This window comes from Stegostoma tigrinum, chromosome 45 (assembly GCF_030684315.1).
Source record: "Stegostoma tigrinum isolate sSteTig4 chromosome 45, sSteTig4.hap1, whole genome shotgun sequence".
NCBI lineage: Eukaryota > Metazoa > Chordata > Chondrichthyes > Orectolobiformes > Stegostomatidae > Stegostoma > Stegostoma tigrinum.
Genome location: NC_081398.1, coordinates 6,389,491 through 6,402,638, shown reverse-complemented (window position 1 = coordinate 6,402,638; position 13,148 = coordinate 6,389,491).

Genomic DNA, 13,148 nt, shown 5'->3' with positions numbered 1-13,148 from the left:
TCCATCCCATCCCGCTTAAATAAGTCTTGGTTAGGTCGTATTGAGTTTGATATCTGCAAAGTGGACCATTTTTCTCTTTTTAATGCCTTCAGTGGTGAATGGGGTTCCACAGGGCTCTGTCCTGGGGTCTCTACTGTTTGTAATTTTTATTAATGACTTGGATGAGGGGATTGAAGGATGGGTCAGCAAGTTTGCAGACGACACAAAGGTCGGAGGTGTCGTTGACAGTATAGAGGGCTGTTGTAGGCTGCAGCGGGACATTGACAGGATGCAGAGATGGGCTGAGAGGTGGCAGATGGAGTTCAACCTGGATAAATGCGAGGTGATGCATTATGGAAGGTCGAATTTGAAAGCTGAGCACAGGATTAAGGATAGGATTCTTGGCAGTGTGGAGGAACAGAGGGATCTTGGTGTGCAGATACATAGTTCCCTTAAAATGGCCACCCAAGTGGACGGGTTGTTCAGAAAGCATATGGTGTTTTGGCTTTCATTAACAGGGGGATTGAGTTTAAGAGTAGTGAGATCTTGTTGCAGCTCTATAAAACTTTGATTAGACTGCACTTGGAATACTGTGTCCAGTTCTGGTCGCCCTATTATAGGAAAGATGTGGATGCTTTGGAGAGGGTTCAGAGGAGGTTTACCAGGATGCTGCCTGGACTGGAGGGCTTATCTTATGAACAGAGGTTGACTGAGCTCTGTCTCTTTTCATTGGAGAAAAGGAGGAGGAGAGGGGACCTAATTGAGGTATACAAGATAATGAGAGGCGTAGATAGAGTTGATAGCCAGAGACTATTTCCCAGGGCAGAAATGGGTAGCACAAGGGGTCATAGTTTTAAGCTGGTTGGAGGAAAGTATAGAGGGGATGTCAGAGGCGTGTTCTTTACACAGAGAGTTGTGAGAGCATGGAATGCGTTGCCAGCAGCAGTTGTGGAAGCAAGGTCATTGGGGTCATTTAAGAGACTGCTGGACATGCATATGGTCACAGAAATTTGAGGGTGCATATATGAGAATCAATGGTCGGCACAACATTGTGGGCTGAAGGACCTGTTCTGTGCTGTACTGTTCTATGTTCTATGTTCTATTTATGTCTATTTTTAATCTCAATTGCTCCTTTACTATCACCTTTTGAACTCTCATTGCCTTTTAATCTGAAAACCACCACCATTCTCACTCCTCCTCTCCCATTCAATCAAAAGCATTAAAACTAACACTTTCCAGCTTCTTTGAATTCTGAAGACAAATCACACCAGAAATGTTGAAATATTAACTCTGTTTTTCACTCGCTACAAATACTGGCAGGTCTGCTGAGTTTCTCCAGTATTTTCTGTTTGTTTTCTTTCTATATCAAAGAACGATAATGACATCTCCTGACTATTCTCTTCGCCCTGAAGCAAGACCAGTGGAAACAAATCAAATTGCGTAACCCACAAATTTATATACTCAAAATGGGATTTTTCTGTGTGTAAATTAGACAGCATGACATCACAATTAACGATTGTGGATGCAGTTGAAGAAAAAAAGAATGGTTAATTGGGTTGGGACATTCTGGGAATGTAAAGATATTTTTATTGCTTCTTATCTCCCAGGTAACAGGACAAATCAGGAAAGAAAGAAATCCAAACTTATCAAAGATCTTACCAGTAATTTTTCTTGGCTACATTGCATGATTTATTCTGCTCCTTTAAGTTCGGATGGTTTATGTGTGAGCTCGGGGTGAACGGATGGGACCTTCTGGCAATATTAAAGCTAGCCTATGAAGGCAAGTTATTCCTTCTTCTCTCCCAGGTAATGGGACAAATCCAGGAACAAGTGAGTCCAAAGTGATTCTCGGATGTACTGGTCAGTACCAGGAACACATCTGTGGTTCAGAAAACTTTTTGAAATCTCTGATAAGGAATGGTAAGTGGGAAGGGGATAAGGAGATGCAGGGATTTTGAAGACATATTTTTGAATAGGTTTTAGTTTCAGCATTGTGCCTCGCCTATATCGAAGCAAACACTATGTTGATTGCCAGTTGTCATGAAAAACCCATCTGGTTCACTAATATCCTTTAGGGAAATAAACTGTCATCATTTCCTGGTCTTCATACATGTGACTCCAGACAACAACAATGTGGTTGACTCTTAACTGCCCTCTGGGCAAGTAGGCATGGGCAATTAATGCTGCCTATCCAGTGACACCCTCATCCCATGAATGAACTAAGAAAAAAACATAACAATGAGGATTATTGTCCTCTAACTTAAAGATAATCAAATGTCCAATGAAAACTATCTCAAGAAATTCCGCCTCATCACCATCTTCATTGGGTGACCCCCTTATCCTGAGATAGTGCCCTCAGGTCTTAAACTGTCCTGCAAGGGACATCACTACATTGCCAATAAATAAATCCGACTGGCTCACACTCTTCCCATTGATGTGTAGATTAAACTCTACACATCTGATCTAGCCACAGTTGTGTATTTGCAAGTAATTCCACAGTCCGACTCTCTTCCCATAGCTGTAAGACTCTGCCAAATATAGCAGTTCACTGGTTCAACAGAACCCGTGTCCACGTTCGCTCCCGATCCTTTGCTCTGCCTTTCCATGAGGCAAGTTTGTTTTCTGCAGAAACCTTACCACCCTAGCTGCCCCCGGCTCACACTCTCACCATTCCTGCCACTGAATTTGAGGCTGCCTATTCCTGAAACATTTGTTGTTTAAGGTTAGAGATAAAATGGTGTCGAGCATGGATAAACACTGCAGGCCAAGCAGCATCAGAGGAGCAGGAAGGCTGATGAACATAGAACATAGAACATTACAGCACAGTACAGGCCCTTCGTCCCTCGATGTTGTGCCGACCATTTCTGAAGGAGGGTCTCGGCCCAAAACATCAGCCTTCCTGCTCCTCTGATGCTGCTTGGCCTGCTGTGTTCATCAGCTCTACACCTTGTTATCTCAGATTCTTCAGCATCTGCAGTTCCTACTATCTATGTTATTTAAGTTTGCCTGATCTTTGATACCTCGCTGTTGTTTAAGGATATTCAATAACTCATACCTCTGTCTTGTGTAAGGTTATCTGATGACTGATAGCTCCAAGTTTCATCAGGATATCTGATGACTCATTCCTTGGTATTGTTTATAGACACTTGATCGCTATTAACCTGGGGATATTAAAGGTAGTCTATAAAGGCAAGTTATTTCTTCTTCTCTCCCAGGTAATGGGACAAATCCAGGAACAAGTGAGTCCAAAGTGATCTTCGGATGTTCTGGTAAGCACCAGGAAATACATCTGTGGTGAAGAAAACTTTTTGAAATCTCTGATAAGGAATGGGAAGTGGGAAGGGGATAAGGAGATGCAGGGATTTTGAAGACATTGTTTAAAGATATGTGCTGACGCAAACCTCGGTGTTGTTGAAGGATATCTGGTCATTGACACTTCGGCGTTGTTTCAGAATATCTGATCAGCAATATCTCAGATTTGTTGAAGAATGAGTACAGAGACAACACAGTGTGGAGCTGGAGGAACACAGCAGCCCAGGCAGCATTAGGGGAACAGGAAAGTTGAAGCTGCTCCTTCCCCTTTCTGAAGAAGAGTCCTGACCTGAAACATTAACTTTCCTGCTCCTCTGATGCTGCTTGGCCTGCTGTGCTCCTCCAGCTCCACACTGTGTTATCTCTGACTCCAGCATCGGCACTTATTACTATCTCTGATCGAGTTATAACCCCAGTGCGAAACCTCTTTTAAGGATGCCTATCTTGAAGAAATTATCCTCCTCCCTTTGGAAAGACCTCAATTGACCTCTCGCATACTGTAACCCTCTGGTAATCTCTTCAGTACTGACACTGAAGCTAAGCAAGACATGTATGACAGCCACATTGCATTTCCCAGTACCTGTCTATGGAACCAGAGCATCCTCAGTTCTCAAGAAAGGTCCCGACACATAATATCAGCTTTCTTGCTCCTCAGATGCTGCCTGGCCTGTGTTACCTCTGACTCCAGCATCGGCAGTTCATACAATCTCCAAGTTGACATTTTGTGGCTGGACCCTTCAAAAATGGGGAGAGGGGAGGGAGCTTGAGAATAAATAGAGAGGTTAGTGGGATGGGTGGGGCAGGTAGGTGGGAGAGAAAATGAACAGGTTGTGTTGGCTCAAGGAGGGATAGGGAGGATGGGTGGTTCTGGGGAAGGTAGGAGGGTTGGCGAAAGGTGAATGCATGTAGGGTGTGGTGGGGACTGGTCAATGGGATGGGTGGGGCAGATAGTTGTGAGAGACGGTGGACACGTTGTGTAAGGTAAAGGAGGCAGGGATGAAAGGTATGTTTGTAAATGGGACGAGGCTGGGTGTGGGGAGATATTAAAATGGTTGAATTCTATTTTAGGTCATTTGGTTGTAGGCTTCTAAGGTGGAAAATGAGGTTTGCTCCTTCAGATTGCGGCACTGGAAAACGCTCAGGATGGACATGTCACCCAGGGAGTGTGAAGGGCAGTTAAAATGGTTGGCGGCTGGATGGTGTTTTTGTTTGTTGCAGTTGGAGCGCTGATGCTCCGTGAAATAATCCCCAAGTGCTTGGACTCACCATAAGTAGGGAGGCCACACTGGGAGCAACATCGGGATAGACTAGACCAAGGCGGAGGATGTACAGTTAAACCACTTTCGGATGTGAAAGTTTTACTTTGGGCCTTGGATGGAGGTGGGCGGAGTGGGAGATTGGTAGGAGTAGCCCTTCCTGCAATTGCAGGGAAAGGTGTCAGGTGTGGTAGCATTGGTGGGCAGTGTGGTGCAGCTGAGGGAGTTGCGGAGTGAGTGGTCCCGAGGAAATTTAGATAAGAGTGGGGAGGGAAATAACTCTTTGATCGTGGTGTTGGATTGTGTGTGGCGACAGTGTGGAGGATGGTATTCTAGATGCAGATATTGGTGGGGTGGCATGTGAGGGATTTTGTCTTCAATTTGTAGTGGGGAGGAGTTTTGAGGACAGAAGTGCAGGAAGTGCAAGAAACGTGGCTGAGAGCATTTTTGATCACCAGTGGTGTGAAGTTGTGGTCCTTGAAATAAGAAGACATTCGGGATATCCAGGACTGGATCGCTCCATTTTGGCAGCAGATGTGTGGAGGCAGAAGAATTGGGAGTTAGTGATCACCTTCTTACAGGAGGAATGGTGAGAGGAGGTGCAGTCCGGGTAGCTATGGCTTGAAATAGATGTCAGTATTGAGGCAGTTACCAGAGATGGAGATGGAGAGGCCAAGGAAGCAGAGGGAAGTGTTGGATAGGGTGCATCCTACGAAGAGTCAGGTTCAGAACCATAAAGGTGTCCATGGCCACCACCTTAAGTTGTAAGAAGTGGGAGGAGTTAAAGGAGAAGTCATAAGGACAAGTTCTGCTAAGCAGCTGAGGCTGTCGGTGGAGCGGAATGGTTGGCTCCGTGGAAAGGAAGAAGGAAAGGTTGTTTAGGCCTTCTGTGTGGGGGTTACAAGTGTACAGGGATTGTGTGTTCATAGTGAAGTGGAGGTACTGCAAACTCTCTACCTTTCGTATGGATCACTCCCTACATGACTCCCTCATCCGCTCCACACTCCCCACTAACTCCACCACACCTGGCACCTTTCCCTGCAACCACAGGAAGTGTAACATATGTCCCTTCACGGCCTCCAGCCCAAAGCAAACATTTCATATCCAGCAGTTCAACTGTACATCCTCCAACTTGGTTGGCTGTATTCATCACTCTTGATGTGGCTTCCTCTACATTGGTGAGACCAAGTGCAGACTTGGGATCTGTTTTATGAAACATTTGCACTCTCTACATGACAAACGGCAACACCTTTCAGTCACCAACCATTGTAACTCCCCCTCCCATTCCCTGGGTGACATGTCTACCCTGGACCTCCTCCAGTGGTACGATGACATCAGACACAAAGTGGAGGAGCTACACCTCATGTTCTGCTCTGGCAGTCTACAACCCAATGGCCTTAGCATAGAATTCACCAGGTTTAAAATCTCCCCACTTCCAGCCTCATTCCATATCCAAACATCCCTCTCATCCCCACCTCGTTAACCTGACACAAGCCGTCCATTATCTTCCCCAACTCTCTGTCCTACCATTGTTGCTGGCCAATCCGCACTACTCCCAATGTTTATCCGACCTATCACTGCCCCATCTATCTTTCCTCAGCCCCACCTATCCTCCCTCCCGCCTCCTTGACCCAATACAACCTGTCCATCTTTTCTCCCACCTATTCCGCCCCACCTGTCGCACTGACCAATCCCCATGACTCCCTACCTGCATTCGACTATCATCATTCCTCTACCATTCCCCAGCCCCACTACTCATTTTTCTTATTTATTTCCCAGCTGCCTTACCCCTGTCCATTCCTGAAGAAGGGGCTTGAATCTAAATGACATCTTTCCTGCTCCTCTGATGCTGCCTGCCCTGCTGTGTTCCTCTAGCTCCACACTGTTGTCTTTGACTCCAGCATCTGCAGTTCTGTCTATCTCTGCCTGAAGACTGATATCTCCTTGTGTAACCTTGTGAAACACAAAATGAGACCATTATTGAAAAAGACATTGGCCAATGCGGCTGCAATGTTGACCTCCATCCCTTTGTTGACTACCCATTCAATGAGTAACCCCTAGGCCATAAATCTTGATACAGCACACTTTTGGCTGAAGCAGAATGGAAGGGCTTCAATGGCTTGGTTAGGCGTTAAAAGACAGAAAGCCCTTTTAACCCACAGCGCGAGGAACCAGCTCTGGAATTCCCGGGGTCTGTGCCCCCTCAAGAGCAAGTTGGGCCAGTTTTTGACCCAGCTGACAGCAGTCAACAGAACAGAGCAGTTACAAAACAGATGGTGGTCTTTTGGATCACTTAGTTTTGGCCAGACCTTCCACTGTCAATGTGGGCCAGACAGAAGGGCAACTGGCAGAGGAATTTATTGGATGATATTTCTGCAGTGGGAGGTAAAAAATTCAACACTGGCCCCATTACTGAATGGGTGTGGTGTCACATGTAGGCAAGACCAGGTAATGACGGCAGATTTCTTTCCCTGAGAAGTGTGAGTAAGCCATTCAGACCATCGATGATGGTTTCATGATTGCCATAATGGAGGCTAGCTTTATCATTCCCATCTCATTCATTAATTAACACCCATGTAACCCAGGCAAACTGTAGCAGTTTGAGAAGACTGCTTACTACCGTGGCCTTGGTGCATTTTAGGTTGAATGACCCCACTTTGTTCCCATGCTCTGGAACAACTGCCCCAGCATCATGAGCCTTCCCACTCCCACCCGCCAACAAAGCTGACCTACATCCCTGATGACAGCGCTGTGGCAAACAACACCCTCCCCAGCACAGAGCCAATTATGAGATCCCCACATAACCCTGCAATTCCACCACTTTGCTCACCACTTCACCTTCAGGGCAAATGGGGACGGGCAACAAAGGCAGGCCGAGGGTTTTTGATGCTGCTGTGGTATGATCCCTGCCTCTGAGCCGAATGTTCCAGGTTCTAGGTTGTAGACCATTTGGATAGTGGGGTGGAAAAATGACAGATATCGTTTAATCTTGACAAGTGTGAGGTGATGTATTTGGAGGTCAAATGCCAAGACAAAAGTATACAGTAACTGGCTGGAACCTTAGGAGCATTGATGTATAGAGGCATCTTGGTCTCCAAGTCCAAAGCTCCCTGAAAGGGCCAACACAAGCAGGTAAGGCATTAAGTAAGGCATACAGCATTCACGCCTTTGTCAACTGGGGCATTTATTATAAGAGTTTCCTGGTCAAGTGGCAACCATCAATGATTTTGATCAGGCCACACTTGGAGTTCTGCCCACAGCTCTTGTCACGGCACCACAGGAAAGATATGGAGGCTTTAGAGAGGGTGCAGTAGAGCTTGACAGAGATGTTGTCTAGATTGGAATGTGTTTAGTATAAGCAGAGGTTGGATAAAGTTTGATTGTTTTCTATAGAGTGTCGGACACTGAGGAATGGCCTGATAGTCACACATACAATTATGAGGGGAATGGAAAGATTGGGTAGTCATAGTCTTTTTCCCAGGGTGGAAATATCAATATTTAGCGACGTAATTTTAAGTTGAAGGGGGAAAGTTTAAAGGAAATGTGCCAGGGAAGGATTTTGTTCAAAGGGTGGTAATTGCCTAGGAAGGCCGTAGAAGCAGATACAATAGAAACATTTAAGAGGCATTCAGAAAGGCATATGAATAAGCACGGAATATAGAGATGCAGACCATGTGCAGGCAGACAAGATCATCTGAGTATTGTACTATGGTCAGTGCAGACATAGTGGGCTGAAAGGCCTGTGCTCTGCTGTACTGTGTTCTATGTTCAAATCTCACATTCTGCAGAGCTGAACCACAATATGTGTTGTTTAAATAGAAATCTGGGTAGGAGGCCTCCCTATCACCAGCTTTCCAGCGTTCTAGCTGGAGATCTTGTGATAAAATTACAGTGTGCAAACCGCTGGGGCTGGAGCTGATGAGTTCAGGCCCCATCTGTGCTCGAGGTGTGTTGTTCTGTGCCTGACCATGTTGGCATTTAAAAAATGCCCACATCCTGTGAAAGAATTTAAATCAACAGAATGCTGGTTTTACAGCTCACTCATTGCCCACAGTTGCAGGGGTGAAGCATGAAATCAGATTGACCAACCTTCCTATACCTCCTTTGGCACCATGACTGTGAGATACCAAAGCACTTTGTATAGAGAAACCAAGCTGGTTGATATGCCTGAGATTTTTCAACCCATTCCATTGTGAGCAGAGTAGCAAAAGCAGCCATTCGGCCCAAAGGATCGGGAGTGGCTCTTTTCTCAAGTTACCCAAAAATGTGCCACCTCTTTGACACTTACTCTCCAGGGAAACACTCCACCTCTCTTTCCATGCCTTAAAAAAAGTCAACTTCTCCTTTCAAAGATGCATTGGTCTTTTTTCCAGTTGCTCCCTGTGGGTAAACATTCCAAATCCTAACAAGCCTTGTTCAACACACACACCCCCAACCCCCAAGACCCATTGCCTTGGCCTCCAATGTGGCCTACACATTGCAGAAGCAGGCCATGCAGACACTCTGGGGGCATCCTGGAATTGAGGCGGAGCTAGATTCACCCATAGCCCCACACTAGAGATGGGTAACAAATGCTGGTCCGCACAATGGCACCCACGTCGCATGAAGGAATTAAGATAAACTGTCTTGCTGCTCCAGAAACTTCCAAGGGTTCAGGTAAATTGCTCCTTGAAAGTGGTATCACATACAGACAGGGTGGTTGAGAAGGCATTGGCTTGCTTGGCATTGTCGCTCAGCCCATTGTGTTGAGACATCATGTTCATGTTGAGGAAGATGTTGGTGAGGCCTGCTCTGGAGTACGGTCTGCAGTTCTGGTAACCCAGCTGCAGGCAGCATATGCTAAATTAGAAAGGGTGCAGAAAATATTTTCAAGGATGTCCCTGAACTGGAGGTTTTGAGTTATAAGGAAGACGCTGAATAGGCTGGGACTATTTTCCCTGCAGTTTAGGAGACTGACCGTTGACCTTATAGGGGTGTATTAAATCAGGAGAGGCATAGATAAAATGAATAACAAAGGTCTTTTCTGCATAGTGGAGGGTTCCAGAACCAGAGAGCATAGGTTTAAGTTGAGAGGGAAGAAACTTAAAAAGGGACCTAGGGGTCAGCTTTTTCGCACAGTGGGTGGTGCATGTGTGGAACGAGCTGTCAGAGGCAGGTACACTTGCAACATTTAAAAGACATTTGGACAGGTGCATGGATAGGAACATTTTTAGAAGGATGTGAACCAAATGCAAGCAAATGGAACTAGCTTACTTTGGAAAACTTGTTTGGCAGGGACGAGATGGATCAAAGGGTCTGTTGCCTTGCTGTAAAATTCTTTGACTTTCTCTTCAGATAGACAGCCATGGTGTGATGGAAAAATTACTTGGACAACAGATCTATAGTGGTAGGTCTGTGGGGAAGGGACAAAGTGGTACGTTAAACAGATTGGAAAGGGGCAGCAAATGTAGGGCATCAGTGTTGCTGGCATTAGAGATTGGGAGAGTGATTGTGGGGAGTATGGGCACTTGGATGAAGCCTCGGGTTTGTTGCCAGGAACCTGCTACCTTCGCAGCTCTCAACCCATCACAACAGCTTCTACATTGATTGACCAGAGAGCTATGATGACAGATGCTGTGAGGTATTGAGATGGGAACATGCTGAGGGTCAGATCTCATCATTAGCTGATATGTGCGATTTACAGATCAAAGGCCAATTCATCAAGTGCACTGAGGGGAACGGGATCCCAGGACAGAATCCAATGGGACGGAGCTTCATTTACAGTGGACAGCAGGTGGTTAGATACAGACTAAAGCTTTTTCTGTACCTTCCGCAATCAAACACACCCAGGACGGGGACTGCACGGGGTTAGACACACAAAGTTAAAAGTTTTGTCCAGACTGTCCCCATCAAATAGACCCAGCACAGGGTCAGCACAGGGTTAGATACAGAGTAAAGCTGCTTCTACAGTTACCCCAACAAACACCGCCAGGACAGCGGCAACGCAGGGTTAAGCAACCTCCACACTGCCCCCATTAAACACTCCCGGGATATGGATGGATTTTGTTTTTGTTATATCTCAGTTTATTTGGTGAAACCCAACATGCCTTTCTGATCCTTGTGGTTGTTGCCGACAACAGAATGAAACCTGGAGCCTGAAAAGAATTTTCTTTGACACTCCCTGTTGTGCTTTGTAGCCCAGTGCCAGGCCAGGAGGTTACTGACCAAAAGAGTTTTGACAGTTGCATTGATATATTAAAGATCTAAACATTTTGAATAGAATCTGTCATTCTGAGATCTTCCTTTGCATCCAGCCCATGGTCATGGATCATTCACAGAAGCAGAGAATAGCTACAGCATAGAAGCAGGCCATTCTCTGTTGGCCTATACTTGCTCACCCTGGGCGCTATTCACCAAGTGTTTCACCATCGTCTTCCCCCCATAAATTTTCATTCCAATCTTTCATCCAAACATCAATCCCATTCATACAATGCAACTCGCTGTTCCAAATGGCATTCCAAATCCCTCACCTGTATTTGCGCCCTGGGTCCATATTTACCCATCATTCAGATGTCACGTACAGATAGTCATTCAGTTCGAGGCAGAATGCTGTGCACAAATTTCTCACTATGATTCTGATGTGACAATAACCACTGTACTTGGGGTTTGTAAGGCACCATTAGTCTGACAGTGGATGTGAGCAGCATGACAGAAATGCATGTCTCTAACACACAGAGGGAGCCAGGGAGGAGCTGTTGCTATGATTGTGTGCATTTTTCCATGGAGTCAATTCGTGCAGGTGTCTCTGCGGCAGATGGGGCAGAACTATATTCAAATCCTTGTCATTACTTCATAAATGCACAGAGAAAATCGTGTTCTCTCGGGCTAGCTCAACGTGCCTGTTCAACTCTGGTGGTGGGAATGCATGTTTTGGCAGAGGGTTTAGAAGAGACAGAATAGCTGGCCCTATGTCCCTCTCCCCTGATTATTTTCCCAACCCTTGCCAATGTCCAGAAACCCTCCAACCACCCAGAATTGGCTCAGATGCCTCGGTACTGAGGAAGCAGGAATCCAGACAAAACACTGGCCCAAACTCAGGTGCGCACTCATAACACATCTCCTGTAAAGGTCAAGGAGGTAGGTGGAGGGAATATAAATTTTCAAACCGTTTCTTTCCTTTATTTGCCATTCAAAGTACAAAAGAGAAACATCCAGCCGTCTTTTAGAATGGACAGTGTTGAGAAAGCCTTATTCTGTAACTAAACCCTTGCTGTCTTTGTGCTGGGATTTTTGAGGGCTGAGAGTGTAGAGAGGGCTTGACTCTATATCTAACGCCATGCTGACCCTGACCTGCCTGTGCTTGATGGGGACAGTTTAGGGGGAGCTTGACACTGTATCCAAGCCCTTGCTGACCTTGACCAAGGACAGTTTGATGGAGACAGCGTAAAGGGAGATTGACTCAGCAATTAAGCCTGTGCTGTCCCTTTCCTGAGAGTGTTTGATGGGGACAGTGTATGAGGAGTTTTGCTCTGTAGCTCACACTGTGCCGTTCCTGTCCTGGGAATGTTTGATGGGTACAGTGTATGAGGAGTTTTGCTTTGTAGCTCACACTGTGCTGTTCCTGTCCTGAGAGTGTTTGATGGGGACAGTGTATGAGGAGTTTTGCTCTGTAGCTCACACCGTGCCGTTCCTGTCCTGGGAATGTTTGATGGGGACAGTGTATGAGGAGTTTTGCTCTGTAGCTCACACCGTGCCGTTCCTGTCCTGAGAGTGTTTGATGGGGACAGTGTATGAGGAGTTTTGCTCTGTAGCTCACACCGTGCCGTTCCCGTCCTGGGAATGTTTGATGGGGACAGTGTATGAGGAGTTTTGCTCTGTAGCTCACACCGTGCCGTTCCTGTCCTGGGAGTGTTTGATAGGTACATTGTATGAGGAGTTTTGCGCACAATTGAAAAGGGTAGAGAGAATTTTACTCTCAGTTTCCAAGAGTAAAGTGGATTTTATTTTTACTCTTACGTGTGCAAAGAGTGCTTTACTCTCCATCTAACCCTGTGCTTCCCCTGTCCTGGGCGTAGTTGAGGGAGCAAGTGCAGAGGCAGCTTCACTCAGTGTCTAACCCTGTCCTTTCCCTGTCCCAGGTATCCCCAGTTGTGGGAATGTATAAGTTGGCAGGAGGGTGGGCATGGTGCAGAGGACCTAGCCATTCTAACATCCCTCTTCCCTGACTATTTTCCCAACTGACTATTCCTGAAACACCTCCACCCACCCACCCAGAATTGGACACGATACCTTGGTACTGAGGAGGCAGAAATTCAGACAAAAATGTGGTCCAGAATTCAGATGCACCCTCACAACACATTGTCAAGAAATATCAAGGAGGGAGGTGTAGAGCAGGTAAATTTCAACTGTTCCTTTCTTTTATTTATCATTCAAAGCACAAAAGAGAACAGACCGAGCCGATTTTCTCAGCCCAGCCTCAACGAGTGGTTTGAATTAGTTCAGAATTACACCAGTCCCAGATGGTTATTTTTGGTCAAGACGTTCAGGTAAGGAATGGGTTCGATGGAGGTGTTACACATCTGGATGTGGATGTGAGAGGCTATTTCTGGGGAATCAAGTCGA